The sequence below is a fragment of the Aegilops tauschii genome, chromosome 4, assembly GCF_002575655.3.
Source record: "Aegilops tauschii subsp. strangulata cultivar AL8/78 chromosome 4, Aet v6.0, whole genome shotgun sequence".
Lineage (NCBI taxonomy): Eukaryota > Viridiplantae > Streptophyta > Magnoliopsida > Poales > Poaceae > Aegilops > Aegilops tauschii.
In genome coordinates, this window is record NC_053038.3 from 234835930 (window position 1) to 234852082 (window position 16153).

Consider the following 16153-nt stretch of genomic DNA (forward strand, 5'->3'; position numbering starts at 1 on the left):
GAGGCCTCATACGGCTCCGTCCTGGAATCTGGACCCCCCTTTTCCTTTGACCAACGGGTCCTCGAACCCATGGGGGTTACGAATCATTCATTCATTGATTGATTCAAGGTAGCTTTAGCCATTGTGGGTAGAAGCTAGTCGCCAGAAGCGGAGCAGCGATCTTCCGGGCTGGAAAGGTTCTATTTTTCTGACGTGTAAGGTACCAGAAAATGAATGAAGGAAAAAGGCCTCATGATTATAAAGACTAAAGAGGCATGGAGGGCCGACTACAAGACTACGACTACAATACAAGCCATGAGCGATAGCGAAGCCTTCAGCCTTTTTTTCTTTCGAAAGCCCCACAACTAGCTATCTTATAGCAGATAAGGCAAGCCTACTCAACTAATCTCATGTAAACGCCTGTTCGCTAAAATCCAAATAGAAAAAGACAACTACTTATTAAACATGTAGTTGAGTGCTCCGTCGTTGTTCGGATCTTGAACGAGTCCGAGCTTCCCAAGCTCTATGCTGTTTGCGAACTCAGCAAGGGTCTTACCACGTTCTTGATTGACTATATTTGAGTCTTTGGGGTACTTTAGGATTATATTCCGCTCCAAAGATTTGTGCTTGTGGACTAGGGTGAATATAGCGGACCAATGGATCTGGTAGTTGACAATCGTTCGGACTTGGTAAAGCTTGTCGCAGCACCTGTAGTAGGATAGAGGACTTATCGCGATGCCCGGGGACCAATTTACTATGTCTCTATCGGTGACGTTGGTCAAAGAGGCCACGTGGACTGGCCTGGGTCTTCTTCAGCTAATGAGACCTCGATCCCGAAACCTTCGGAGTATCGTTTTGAAATGCGCCTCTATATGTATGGGGAATTCGCTGCTGAAAGATCCTGCCCAGTGTCCCCTTCCTTCCCACGCCGCCTTCCGACCAAAGGGAGTATACAATTTCTTCTTCAGGACACTCATGCCCGATCGTGAGACTGCCTGTTGAACGCCTGATGGCACCTTGCTCTGACCTGAGCTATGCAACAACGAGATCGCCCTCGATCTTTGCCGGATGTGCTTGACGGTCCCCCATAATACGTTAACTTGGGGACTTTTAGTCCATCTTTTCCAAGAGTCTCCGCTAGTTGAACCGCGTCCAGTAGACGACCTCTTCCGCTCATCCCCTTCGTCGGCTCTTTGATAGGGATACTATAACCTAGGTCCCTAAACTTGGAATGGATGGCGGAGCGTAGGTGGCAGGCAATTATATGGATACGGTGCTTTACCCGTAGAAGCTTCTCCAGCTCTCGCAAGAATTGTATGGTGTCCTCGGGGGGACTTCCCGAATGACCGTACCGGGGAATTCTACCGTACTCCGTGCAGCTATGGTTGTTGATCCTGTGGAGCCTACCTGTAACACCCCGCATGTAACTTGCCATATTCGTAACTCCGACTCTTTCCATTTCCGGCTATGTGATATGTTTTTCCCTCCGTTGTCGGGTTTTGTCTTTCGTTTTGTATTTTGTCATGTCATGCATTTTCATATCATGTCATCATGTGCATTGCAATCGCATACGTGTTCGTCTCTTGCATCCGAGCGTTTTCCCCGTTGTCCGTTTTCCAATCCGGCGCTCCTATCTCCTCCGGTGCACCCCTCTTGTTTTCTTTCGTGTGCGTGTGTCAATCTTTCTCGGAATGGACCGAGGCTTGTCAAGTGGTCTTAATATACCACCCGGAGACTACCGGTCAAGTTTCGTTCCATTCGGAGGTCGTTTGGTACTCCATCGGTTAACCGGGCCTCCGCAATGTCCATTTGAGTATCCAGCAAAAAACCCCTCCAAAACCAGCCCAAAACCCACCAAACTCTCTTCCATGCTCTAGGTCATTCGATCACGATCGTGTGGGCGAAAACCGCACCTCATTTGGAGCCTCCTAGCTCCCTCTACCTATTTATATGTGGGCATCCCGAAAAACGAAATCACAGACGAACCCTAGAGTTTTTCCTACCGCGCCGCCGGACGCGTCCGTCCGCGCCGGACGACGTCCAACCGCCCCGCCGCCGGCCCGCGAAGCCCGCAGCGTGCCCGCCCGAGCCCGCCGCCGCCTCCTCCGCGCCCGCGCGCGCCCGCCTCCGCTCCTGCCCCGCCGCCGGCAGACTCCACCGCCGCCGCCGCGCCTTGCGCCTCCGGCCGCCGCCCGCAGGCCCGCCGGCGCCGCCCCGCCGGGTCCCCTCCTCCTCCGGCGTCGGCCGCCACCGCCGGCTCCTTCTCTCCCACCGGCGACGAGCTCCTGGAGCTCGGGCTCGATCCAGAGCTGTGAGCCCCGTTGACTTTCTCGCGACCTCTAATTTTTCTAAGTCCTGGAAATTCTCAGCAAGTGCTCCTGTTCCCGATGCTATAAATCTGTGCATATAGCTCCGATTCGCGCGCGTAATATATCAAATTGTTCGCCTCGTGATGCTCTTCATTTTGTTCAATTGCACCATGTTCATTAGAGGTCATCTTGATGCCCAAATCTTCGTTGGAAGAGGGCCAGTTGCTGTTAATCTCTGGTTCTTATCAGAACTTGGAGATTTGTCATTTTTGTATCATTTATTCTGTGCATCTTTTGAGCATGAGCTCTACATGTGTTTTGAATTATGCCATGCCATCTTTCCAGTGGTATAGTCCATGTAGTTGTTTGATCTCTGTGGTGACTAGCACAAGCATGCAAAGTAGGCCCCGTAATAATTCTGATTTCAGGGACTTGGTGAATTCTCTAAGTCATAGTCTGCTGTAATTTTGTTGCCATGTAAACTTGATGCTACTGAGAGATCCATGCATATTTTAGACATGTTTAGTAAGGATGTTTTGTAGCTATAGTTGTAATTGACCCAGTCCTGCAACTTTTTGCAATTTTAGAGTACCATAGCATGACTCAATCTTGCTCTACTTTTGCTATAAAATATTTCTGGCAGATTCTTAACATGGTATGCATTTTTGCCAAGCTTATTGTAGTTGATCCATACATGCTATGAAATTGTTTTTGCCATGGATAGCTTCATAAACATGCCGTCTTGCTGTAGGTATTCTTGGGTTGTCATGCGTTGCTCTGTAGTGAGTGCATCAAGCTCACAAAGAGGCCTACATATTAATATTTCTGCCATGCTCTGTTTTCTGCTAAGTCTGAAACTTGATAACGAAACTTGCTATGTTTACATGCTTGCCATCATATCTTTTGGTCCTTTTTGGCTTATGGTCAGTAAGGGACTTTTGTCATGTGCATTTAGTAGAACACTACCATGCCTTGTTTTGGTATGTTAAGTTCCTGTAGCATGTCCATTTCGTGCTCTGAACATTGCTACCTGATGCTGATTTCTGCCATGTCCAGTTTTTCACCAAGTCTGTGAACCTGTAATCATTTGCACTTTTGCCATGCTTGTTTGAGCTTGATATGTTGTGAACTAGCCGTAGCTCAGTGTTCATCTTTTGTCAAGCATCTCCTGTAGATTACTACTATGTGCCTTGTTGCTATGTTGGGGTGCTGTAGCGTTGTTACTTGTTGCATTTTAAGTGCTATCTTGCTGTTTATCGCAGATTAGTGTCATTCTTGTTTTGCTTGCCTTTTGCAAACCGTGCATCCGATTCCGGTGATCTTTATATCGATTTCGACCGAAATCATCTCATCTTTCCAGTGGCATGCTTGGTTTGCCAAGTTACTGCCATGTTCATCATTTTCCTTCCGGAGCACGCATACGCATCGCATATCATATCTTGCATATCATACATGCTTTGCATCATGTTGCTTGTGCATTTCTCGTTGTTGATTGTGGTTCCGTTTGTTTGTGTTCTTGTCTTGGGTAGAGCCGGGAGACGAGTTCGTGAACGAGGAACCTGTCGAGTACGCTTACGAGGATCAAGCTTTCGACAACTCTGAGAATCTTGCAGGCAAGATGACCACCCCTCGAAATCACTTCTATCTTTGCTATGCTAGTTGTTCGCTCTATTGCCATGCTCGCTACCTATCACTTGCTATATCATGTCTCCCATTTTAGCCATGTCAGCCCTAACCATCCTTTCCTAGCAAACCGTTGTTTGGCTATGTTATCGCTTTTGCTCAGCCCCTCTTATAGCATTGCTAGTTGCAGGTAAAGTTGAAGTTTGTTCCATGTCGGAACATGGATATGTTGGGATATCACAATATCTCTTATTTAATTAATGCATCTATATATTTTTGTAAAGGGTGGAAGGCTCGGCCTTATGCCTGGTGTTTTGTTCCACTCTTGCCGCCCTAGTTACTGTTATACCGGGATTATGTTCCTTGAGTTTGCGTTCCTTACGCGGTCGGGTGATTTATGGGACCCCCTTGACAGTTCGCCTTGAATAAAACTCCTCCAGCAAGGCCCAACCTTGGTTTTACCATTTGCGACCTATACCTTTTTCCCCCGGGTTTTCTAGAGCCCGAGGGTCATCTTTATTTTAAACCCCCGGGCCAGTATTCCTCTGAGTGCTGGTCCAAACTAGAGCCACTTGCAGCGCCCCCTTGGGGAAACTCGAGGATTGGTTTTAGCTGTACGTAGTGTTCATCCGGTGTGCCCTGAGAACGAGATATGTGCAGCTCCTATCGAGATTTGTCAGCACATTCGGGCGGCTTTGCTGGTATTGTTTTACCATTGTCGAGATGTCTTGTAAACCGGGATTCCGAGACTGATCGGGTCTTTCCGGGAGAAGGTTTATCCTTCGTTGACCGTGAGAGCTTATGATGGGCTAAGTTGGGACACCCCTGCAGGGTATTATCTTTCGAAAGCCGTGCCCGCGGTTATGAGGCAGATGGGAATTTGTTAATGTCCGGTTGTAGATAACTTGTCACTTGACCCAATTAAAATACATCAAGTGCATGTGTAGCCGTGATGGTCTCTTCTCGGCGGAGTCCGGGAAGTGAACACGGTTTGTGTTATGTATGACGTAAGTAAGTGTTCAGGACCACTTCCTGGTCATTGCTAGATGACGTCCGTTCCATTGCTTCTCTTCTCGCTCTCATTGCACAAGTTAGCCACCATATATGCTTTTGCCGCTGCAGCTCCACCTTTTTTGCACCTCCTTGTCCTATAAGATTAAATAGTCTTGATCTCGTGGGTGTGAGATTGCTGAGTCCCCGTGACTCACAGATACTTCCATAAACAGTTGCAGGTGTCGATGATGCCAGTGCAGATGATGGCGTCGATCTCAAGTGGGAGTTCGACGAGGAACGTGGTCGTTACTATGTGTCTTTTCCTGATGATCAGTAGTGGAGCCCAGTTGGGACGATCGGGGATCTAGCATTTGGGGTTGTCTTATTTTCTTCTGGATTTTGACCGTAGTCGGTCTATATGATTGTATTTTGGATGATGTATGATGATATTTATTTATGTATTGTGTGAAGTGGCGATTGTAAGCCAACTCTTTATCTCATTCTTGTTCATTACATGGGATTGTGTGAAGATGACCCTTCTTGCGAAAAAACCACTATGCGGTTATGCCTCTAAGTCGTGCCTCGACACGTGGGAGATATAGCCGCATCGTGGGCGTTACAAGTTGGTAATCAGAGCCATCCCCGACTTAGGGGCCCCCTGCTTGATCGAATCGCTGGCGTTGTTGAGTCTAGAATAAAAATGTTTTGAGTCTTAGGATTATATATATCGGAGAGTAGGATTCTTTTTACTCCTCAGTCCCTTCGTCGCTCTGGTGAGGTCTCCTGACGTAGAGTTTTGACTACTCTCTCCTCAATTTCACTAAAAATAATTTTTTTTAGGATCACGCGGGTATCTTGAAATCGTTCCGATGGATTTGTGACGAGAACATTGTTCTTGGTGCCTCCTGTCATTTAGGGGTTGTGGCAGTGTCCCGGGGAGTTGAGCTCCGAGGTGTTGTCGTCACAATTTTATCGTTGCAGTTTTGGAATACGTGAGTTTCGCCGACATCGAAATCTCTTTTATGCAGTTTTTGGTGAGATCACCTCGACGCCACCCAGTACTGGGGCGGGAGTTCGGGAGTATTGCCATAACTTGTATAACGGATGTTTTTCGAAGGTTGAGGTAAACGATTTCCGAAGATTTCTTGGTTATGTGTTGACGTATGGATACAACTGGATCTAGGGATTGCTAGTTTGGGTGATATATATTTGTGTCCCCTGTATCCCTTACACCAGATTGCATAACCAGAAAGTTTCGGGAGTTTATAAGTGGGAATTCAAGTAGCCTTAGGATATCTTTTCGACAGACGCATGATATGAGATTGGGGTTCGACGTCTAGTGGTCTGCCTGTATACGGTTGATTTTACAGTGGTCTCGTTGTGTCTTAAAGAGTCCCTGGCTTTGCCGACTCGGGGACGCTTCGTATGTCATGTGCACAGCCTTGTACATGATGGTGCTGTACGATTGAGCCCGTGTGGGCCCCACCACGAAAACTTCGGACGAAATATCTATCATATGTTTGTTCCGGCTTATTCTGCAAGCCAATACTTTGTTTTATTTTGTATTGTGGTATTCGAGTTACTTCGAATTCATATGTTCATTCCATATCTTTTTCAAGTGGCTTCTCAACTTATGGAAGTGTGATGATTTACTACGGAATTCATTCGTTCATCTTCGTTCGAATGTTTATTGTGAAGACTATATGTTGCAATTTCTATCCGTTGATTCTACTTATCTTTTGTCTATTGAGATGCTAATGGATGTCACCCTCTTCAGGATGGCTTCGCCAACGCGTCAGAATCCGGATCACAATGAAGGGAGTCAAGCGAATCCTCCGCCACCACCTCCACCTCCGGAGGCATGGCAAGCAATCATGGCAGCCACCAACGCCAATGCTCAGATGATTCTGCAACTCTTGCAAGAACGTACTCAAGGGCAAGGCAATCAAGGCAATCAAGGTCAAGGCAACAATCAGTTTCACTTTGCCACTCTCAACCAGTTTCTCGCAAATCAGCCCAAGTCTTTCAGCTACTGTGCCGAGGCCACGGATGCCGATGATTGGCTCGTGGACATCAACAAGCATTTTGAATGTAGCAATGTCAGGCCTGAGGACTTTGTCAAGTTTGCTTCTTTCCAGCTCAAGGACCAAGCTGCTGATTGGTTTCAGCAATACAAAGATTCCAGAGGAGGTCGTGTGATAACTTGGACTGACTTCTGTCGGGACTTCAAAGCGCACCACATTCCACAAAGTGTTGTTGAGAGCAAGCGTGAGGAGTTCCGCAATCTCAAGCAAGGAAACATGTCTGTGTATCAATACAACATTCAGTTTCAGAAACTTGCTCGCTTCGCTAAACAAGACGTTCCTGATGAGAAGAGTATGATCTATCACTTCAGAGGTGGCCTTAAAGAGGATCTGCAGTTAGCTCTCGTTCTTGTTGAGCCTACTCACTTTGATCAATTCTATAATATGGCACTGAAGCAAGAGGCTGCTCAGCTCAAGTGTGAGGCTTCTAAGAAAAGAGTCAGAGACGCAGTTCAGTCTTCTTCTTCCTCACTTGTGACAGCTAAGCAACAGAAGTTATGGTTGCCTCCTCCTCCTCCGTTTCGTCAGCCTTACCAGCAGAAGAACAAAGTTGGCCATGGTTCTTCAAACTCTTGCAACTCTGGCTATCAGAACAAGTCTCAGAATCAAGCTCCAAAGTCCAATGCTCCTTATCACCGTCCACTCTCAGAGGTGACTTGCAACAAATGTCAGCAGAAAGGTCACTATGCTAACAAGTGCTTCAACCAGAGGCGTCTTCCTCCTCCTCCTTCTGTCAGATCTTCCAGCAATGCAGTGGTCAAGCATAATCCAAAGTTTGCAAAGGTGAATATGATGAATGCAGCTCAAGCGGAGGAATCTACTGATGTGATAATGGGTAATCTTCCTGTTAACGATATTCCTGCAAAAGTTCTTTTTGATACTGGTGCATCTCTTTCTTTCATTTCAAGACCTTTTGTTGCCAAGCATGAATTTGTGACGGAAAAGATCCCTATCCCGTTGAAGATTGTGTCTCCGGGCAAGCAAATGACTTCTAATAATTGTGTCCCGGATGTTTCCATCAAGATGGGCGACTTTAGATTTCAATCTTCTCCAACTGTTCTTGGTGACTCGGATATTGATCTTATTCTCGGGATGGACTGGCTTTCTAAGCACAAGGCTCAACTTGATTGTGCTGCCAGAGAAATTCAATTGACACACTCGTCTGAGGATGTGATTGTTTGCCGCTCGTGATGAAACCATTCGGTTTTTCTCTCTCAATGAGAAGGGCGAATTGGATGCCATCTCTCAAATTCCAGTCGTTTGCAAGTATCAAGATGTCTTTCCAGAAGAGCTTCCGGGTATGCCTCCGCACCGGCCAGTTGAGTTCGTTATCGAACTAGAGCCTGGTACTGTACCAGTTTGCAAGCGTCCATACAAGCATGGACCAAACGAGCTGAAGGAATTGAAGAAGCAGCTCGATGAACAAGAACGTCTGGGTTTGATCAGACCGAGTTCTTCTCCATGGGGTTGTGGTGTTCTTTTTGTCAAGAAGAAGGATGGCACGGACCGACTTTGTGTCGACTACCGTCCATTGAACAAGAAAACAATCAAGAACAAGTATCCACTTCCCAACATCAATGAGCTATTTGAGCAACTCAAAGGCGCTAAAGTATTCTCGAAGCTTGACCTTCGTATGGGTTATCATCAGATTCGCATTCGTGAAGAAGATATTCCCAAGACAGCATTCAGAACAAGCTTTGGTTCTTATGAATATACTGTCGTGTCTTTCGGCCTTGTCAATGCTCCTCCGGTGTTCTCTCAGATGATGAATTTCATCTTCAACCCCTATACCAATGAATTCGTTCTGGTGTATCTCGATGATATCTTGGTCTTCTCCAAGAACAAGCAGGATCATGCCAAACATTTGCGATTGGTGCTCGACAAGCTCAGAGAGTATCAATTCTATGCGAAGTTCTCCAAATGTGAGTTTTGGCTCGATGAAGTTCTTTTCCTTGGTCACATCATCTCTGCCAAAGGCATCGCTGTTAACCCCGAGAAGGTGTCCGCAGTTCTAGATTGGGAACCTCCTCAAAATGTCAAGCAGCTCCGCAGTTTTCTGGGTCTTACAAGCTATTGCTGAAGATTCGTTGAGAATTTCTCCAAGATTGCAAAACCTCTTTCCAACCTCCTACAGAAGCATGTGAAGTATGTCTGGTCTCCTGAGTGTGACGTTGCTTTCAACACTCTCAAACAGAAACTAGTCACAGCTCCTGTCTTGACTCCTCCTGATGAATCCAAGCCGTATGAAGTTTTCTGTGATGCTTCTCTTCAAGGTCTCGGTGCTGTGTTAATGCAAGAGAATAAAGTTGTGGCTTATACCTCTCGGCGGTTGAAGCCCAACGAGAAGAACTACCCCACTCACGATCTTGAGTTGGCGGCAGTTGTCCATGCATTGGTTACGTGGAGACATCTCTTGTTGGGAAGACAAGTGGACATTTTCACTGATCACAAGAGCCTCAAGTATATCTTCACTCAGCCAAACCTCAACCTCAGGCAGACTCGATGGGTCGAAATGATTTAAGAGTACAATCCGAGTATTGAATATACTCCAGGCAAAGCAAATGTCATTGCAGATGCTTTAAGCAGGAAAGCTTATTGCAACAGCTTAATTCTCAAGCCTTTCCAACCGGATCTTTGTGAAGCTTTCCGCAAGCTGAATCTCCAAGTTGTTCCTCAAGGCTTTCTTGCCAACCTCATAGTATCTCCTACTTTGGAAGATCAAATTCGTGAGGCACAACTCCTTGATGCCATGGTGAAGAAGGTGAAACATGGTATCGACAAGGGTCTTTCCAAATACAAGTGCTATCGCATTGATGACAGAGACACTTTGTTCTTCGAGGACCGGATTGTGGTTCCGAAAGGTGATCTAAGGAAAGTCATAATGAACAAAGCGCACAATTCTCTCCTTTCCATTCATCCTGGAAGTACGAAGATGTATCATGACCTCAAGCAGTCGTATTGGTGGACTCGAATGAAGCGAGAAATTGCTCAATTCGTGAATGAATGTGATGTCTGCCAAAGAGTGAAAGCAGAACACCAATGACCAGCTGGTCTCCTCCAACCTCTTGCTATTCCAGAATGGAAGTTTGATCATATCGAAATGGACTTCGTGACTGGATTTCCTAAGTCTAAGCGCGGAAATGATGCTATCTTCGTTGTCATTGACAAGCTCTCTAAAGTGGCTCATTTCCTTCCAATCAAAGAATCCATCACAGCAGCTCAGCTGGCAGAGCTCTACACCTCAAGAATTGTCTCTTTGCACGTCATTCCACAATTGATTTCTTCTGATCGTGGAAGCATCTTCACCTCTAAGTTCTGGGACTCCTTCCAGAAGGCCATGGGCACTAACATTCGCTTCAGCACACCTTTTCACCCTCAAACTAGTGGCCAAGTCGAGCGAGTCAATCAAATTCTTGAAGATATGCTCAGGGCTTGTGTCATTTCCTTTGGCATGAAATGGGAAGATTGTCTTCCTTATGCTGAATTCTCCTACAACAACAGCTTCCAAGCGAGTTCGGGCAAGGCCCCATTCGAGATTCTCTATGGCAGAAAGTGCCGTACTCCTCTCAATTGGTCAGAGACTGGTGAATGCCAACTTCTTGGCAATGACTTAATCACTGAAGCTGAAGAAATGTGTAAAGTCATCCGTGATAATCTCAAAGCCGCGCAATCACGTCAGAAGAGCTACTATGATAGTAAGCATCGTGATTTGGCTTTCGAGATCGGAGACCATGTCTACCTCCGCGTCTCTCCAATGAAAGGCACTCGTCGCTTCGGTATCAAAGGGAAGCTTGCCCCTAGATACGTGGGTCCTTTCAAGATCATTGGCAAAAGAGGCGACCTCGCCTATCAACTTGAGCTTCCTCCCAACTTCGCGAACGTGCACGATGTGTTCCACGTGTCACAGCTCCGCAAGTGCTTCAAGACGCTTGAGCGCACTATCGACTTCGAAGAGCTTGACCTCCAAGAAGATTTGTCTTATCATGAGCATCCAGTTGCTATTCTTGAAGAAACTGAGCGCAAGACTCGCAACAAGTCTATCAAATTCCTGAAAGTGAAGTGGTCGCACCATTCCGACCGGGAAGCCACCTGGAAACGCGAGGACCATCTCCGTTCCAAATATCCGGAGTTCTTTCAGTCCTAGATCTCGGGACGAGATCCTCTCGTAGTGGTGGAGTGTTGTAACACCCCGCATGTAACTTGCCATATTCGTAACTCCGACTCTTGCCATTTCCGGCTATGTGATATGTTTTTCCCTCCGTTGTCGGGTTTTGTCTTTCGTTTTGTATTTTGTCATGTCATGCATTTTCATATCATGTCATCATGTGCATTGCATTCGCATACGTGTTCGTCTCTTGCATCCGAGCATTTTCCCCGTTGTCCGTTTTCCAATCCGGCGCTCCTATCTCCTCCGGTGCACCCCTCTTGTTTTCTTTCGTGTGCGTGTTTCAATCTTTCTCGGAATGGACCGAGGCTTGTCAAGTGGTCTTAATATACCACCCGGAGACTACCGGTCAAGTTTCGTTCCATTCGGAGGTCGTTTGGTACTCCATCGGTTAACCGGGCCTCCGCAATGTCCATTTGAGTATCCAGCAAAAACCCCCTCCAAAACCAGCCAAAACCCACCAAACTCTCTTCCATGCTCTAGGTCGTTCGATCACGATCGTGTGGGCGAAAACCGCACCTTATTTGGAGCCTCCTAGCTCCCTCTACCTTTTTATATGTGGGCATCCCGAAAAACGAAATCACAGACGAACCCTAGAGTTTTTCCCACCGCGCCGCCGGACGCGTCCGTCCGCGCAGGACGACGTCCAACCGCCCCGCCGCCGGCCCGCGAAGCCCGCAGCGGGCCCGCCCGAGCCCGCCGCCGCCTCCTCCGCGCCCGCGCGCGCCCGCCTCCGCGCCTGCCCCGCCGCCGCCGCCCGCCGCCGCGCCTTGCGCCTCCTGCCGCCGCCCGCAGGCCCGCCGGCGACCGCCGCCCCCGGGTCACCTCCTCCTCCGGCGTCGGCCGCCACCACCGGCTCCTTCTCTCCCGCCGGCGATGAGCTCCTGGAGCTCGGGCTCGATCCAGATCTGTGAGCCCCGTTGACTTTCTCGCGACCTCTAATTTTTCTAAGTCCTGGAAATTCTCAGCAAGTGCTCCTGTTCCCGATGCTATAACTCTGTGCATATAGCTCCGACTCGCGCGTGTAATATATCAAATTGTTCGCCTCGTGATGCTCTTCATTTTGTTCAATTGCACCATGTTCATTAGAGGTCATCTTGATGCCCAAATCTTCGTTGGAAGAGGGCCAGTTGCTGTTAATCTCTGGTTCTTATCAGAACTTGGAGATTTGTCATTTTTGTATCATTTATTCTGTGCATCTTTTGAGCATGAGCTATATATGTGTTTTGAAGTATGCCATGCCATCTTTCCAGTGGTATACTCCATGTATTTTTGTGATCTCTGTGGTGACTAGCACAAGCATGCAAAGTAGGCCCCGTAATAATTCTGATTTCAGGGACTTAGTGATTTCTCTAAGTCCTAGTCTGCTGTAATTTTGTTGCCATGTAAACTTGATGCTACAGAGATATCCATGCATATTTTGGAGATGTTCAGTAAGGATGTTTTGTAGATATAATTGTAATTGACCCATTCCTACAATTTTTTTGTAATTTTACAGTAGCATAGCATGACTCAATCTTGCTCTACTTTTGCTATAAAATATTTCTGGCAGATTCTTAACATGGTATGCATTTTTGCCAAGCTTATTGTAGTTGATCCATACGTGCTATGAAATTGTTCTTGCCATGGATAGCTTCATAAACATGCCATCTTACTGTAGGTATGCTTGGGTTGTCATGCATTGCTCTGTAGTGAGTGCATCAAGCTCACAAAGAGGCCTACATATTAATATTTCTGCCATGCTCTGTTTTCTGCTAAGTCTGAAACCTGATAACGAAACTTGCTATGTTTACATGCTTGCCATCATATCTTCTGTAGATTACTACCATGTGCTTTGTTGGTATGTTGGGGTGCTGTAGCGTTGTTACTTGTTGCATTTTAAGTGCTATCTTGCTGTTTATCGCAGATTAGTGTCATTCTTGTTTTGCTTGCCTTTTGCAAACCGTGCATCCGATTCCGGTGATCTTTATATCGATTTCGACCGAAATCATCTCATATTTCCAGTGGCATGCTTGGTTTGCCAAGTTACTGCCATGTTCATCATTTTCCTTCCGGAGCACGCATACGCATTGCATATCATATCTTGCATATCATACATGCTTTGCATCATGTTGCTTGTGCATTTCTCGTTGTTGATTGTCGTTCCATTTGTTTGTGTTCTTTTCTTGGGTAGAGCCGGGACACGAGTTCATGAACGAGGAACCTGTCAAGTACGCTTACGAGGATCAAGCTTTCGACAACTCTGAGAATCTTGCAGGCAAGATGACCACCCCTCGAAATCACTTCTATCTTTGCTATGCTAGTTGTTCGCTCTATTGCCATGCTCGCTACCTATCAGTTGCTATATCATGTCTCCCATTTTAGCCATGTCAGCCCTAACCATCCTTTCCTAGCAAACCGTTGTTCTGCTATGTTATCGCTTTTGCTCAGCCCCTCTTATAGCGTTGCTAGTTGCAGGTAAAGTTGAAGTTTGTTCCATGTCGGAACATGGATATATTGGGATATCACAATATCTCTTATTTAATTAATGCAACTATATATTTTGGTAAAGGGTGGAAGGCTCGGCCTTATGCCTGGTGTTTTGTTCCACTCTTGCCGCCCTAGTTACTGTTATACCGGGATTATGTTCCTTGAGTTTGCGTTCCTTACGCGGTCGGGTGATTTATGGGTCATCTTTATTTTAAACCCCCGGGCCAGTATTCCTCTGAGTGCTGGTCCAAACTAGAGCCACTTGCAGCGCCCCCTTGGGGAAACTCGAGGATTGGTTTTAGCTGTACGTAGTGTTCATCCGGTGTGCCCTGAGAACGAGATATGTGCAGCTCCTATCGGGATTTGTCGGCACATTCGGGCGGCTTTGCTGGTCTTGTTTTACCATTGTCGAGATGTCTTGTAAACCGGGATTCCGAGACTGATCGGGTCTTTCCGGGAGAAGGTTTATCCTTCGTTGACCGTGAGAGCTTATGATGGGCTAAGATGGGACACACCTGCAGGGTATTATCTTTCGAAAGCCGTGCCCGCGGTTATGAGGCAGATGGGAATTTGTTAATGTCCAGTTGTAGATAACTTGTCACTTGACCCAATTAAAATACATCAAGTGCGTGTGTAGCCGTGATGGTCTCTTCTCGGCGGAGTCCGGGAAGTGAACACGGTTTGTGTTATGTATGACGTAAGTAGGTGTTCAGGACCACTTCTTGGTCATTGCTAGATGACGTCCGTTCCATTGCTTCTCTTCTCGCTCTCATTGCGCAAGTTAGCCACCATATATGCTTTTGCCGCTGCAGCTCCACCTTTTTTGCACCTCCTTGTCCTATAAGCTTAAATAGTCTTGATCTCGTGGGTGTGAGATTGCTGAGTCCCCATGACTCACAGATACTTCCATAAACAGTTGCAGGTGTCGACGATGCCAGTGCAGATGATGGCGTCGATCTCAAGTGGGAGTTCGACGAGGAACGTGGTCGTTACTATGTGTCTTTTCCTGATGATCAGTAGTGGAGCCCAGTTGGGACGATCGGGGATCTAGCATTTGGGGTTGTCTTATTTTCTTCTGGATTTTGACCGTAGTCGGTCTATATGATTGTATTTTGGATGATGTATGATGATATTTATTTATGTATTGTGTGAAGTGGCGATTGTAAGCCAACTCTTTATCCCATTCTTGTTCATTACATGGGATTGTGTGAAGATCACCCTTCTTGCGACAAAACCACTATGCGGTTATGCCTCTAAGTCGTGCCTCGACACGTGGGAGATATAGCCGCATCCCAAAGGTTCAGACCGGATTGTAGGAAGTGGGTGATATGTTTTTGTATTTCTATGAGAAGAAATAAAGCGCCCACGATTCCCAGTAGTAAGTCGTGGGCATATCACGCGTAACAAATCCTTATTAATTAGGAATGGCTTTTAAAGGGGGCCAGCTTACGGGCCAGGCCTCTCTCTGACCTGATAACTAGTATCGCCTCCCCGCCCAGCTCTATCAGTAGGCCCCTTCTTTTGCAATACTTAAGAAGGTCTGTCATGGCCAAATTCTTATTAAAGCCTTCACTACCATTCAATTCGGCCTTCGGGGTCAACCCAGCGGCTTCTATGAGGAAGGCGGCGCAAAGGAGGCTCGACGGCTTGTTAAGGAAGGCGGCTAGGGCCGGTGAAGGGGATTCTTGTGTGTGGGGGGGTGCCACGACGAAACAAGGGAATGAAAGGTCGCTTTCCGTTGGATGCTCTTTACCATCCCCACTATGAGGGCTCTGTTTTGTCGGGGAGCGTTGAAGCTTGCTTCTTTTCCATACTTTTCTTGGTCATCAATACGACGACCTATTCTTAATAGAACCGATCTTATTTTCACTACAAGAGGAATTTCGTGCTTCTGTCGGATCCTCCCTATCTTCTGATCGAGCTTGTGTAGGTAGATATTTCCTGGTAGGGCCGATAGTAGTACACTGTTTGGGATGAAGTCAGGGCCCTTCTCACCCCCTACGAGTCATCCGGCGGAAAACTTTTTCTGAGTGGGGTAAAAGAACATGGAATCGTTAATCTCTTCCTTCAAGATTGAGATGAATCGATGTCGGTCGATGGTGTGAAAACACTTCCTGATGTCGAATTCCAAAAACTAGCGGGAGGTTCCCCACTCTTCTTTGATCCATCTGAGGGCCGAGTGGCAGCCTCGACCCGAGCGGAAGTGCGATGTGTCTGGAAACTCGGGATCATAAATGGATTCGGGTACCATTCCGATCGCCTCTTTCATGATCTTTTCTATGGGTAGAACTACTATGAGTGGTCTAAACTTCGACCCTTCTTTCTTTCTTCATTTAAAAAAGGGGGAGCAAAGCCTGTTTTTTGCTCCCTCAATTGATAGATCAGGGCCCCTCCTGCCGGCCCGAACGAAAGGCTCTTTAAGGAAGTAGTCCCATCACTCTCGGGCCCGGCACCAACCAAGAGGAGGCGGGGCTCTCTCCGTTTTATTGAGGTAAAACGTTTCATATTATGAGTACCAATATTCAATCCAT

The 16153-nt window shown here is 46.8% G+C and overlaps 1 pseudogene; it reads right to left on the reverse strand.

Moving 5' to 3' along the window:
* Window positions 1-300: 300 nt before the first annotated feature.
* On the reverse strand, window positions 301-15891 carry LOC109738099 (uncharacterized; annotated as a pseudogene).
* Window positions 15892-16153: the final 262 nt, after the last annotated feature.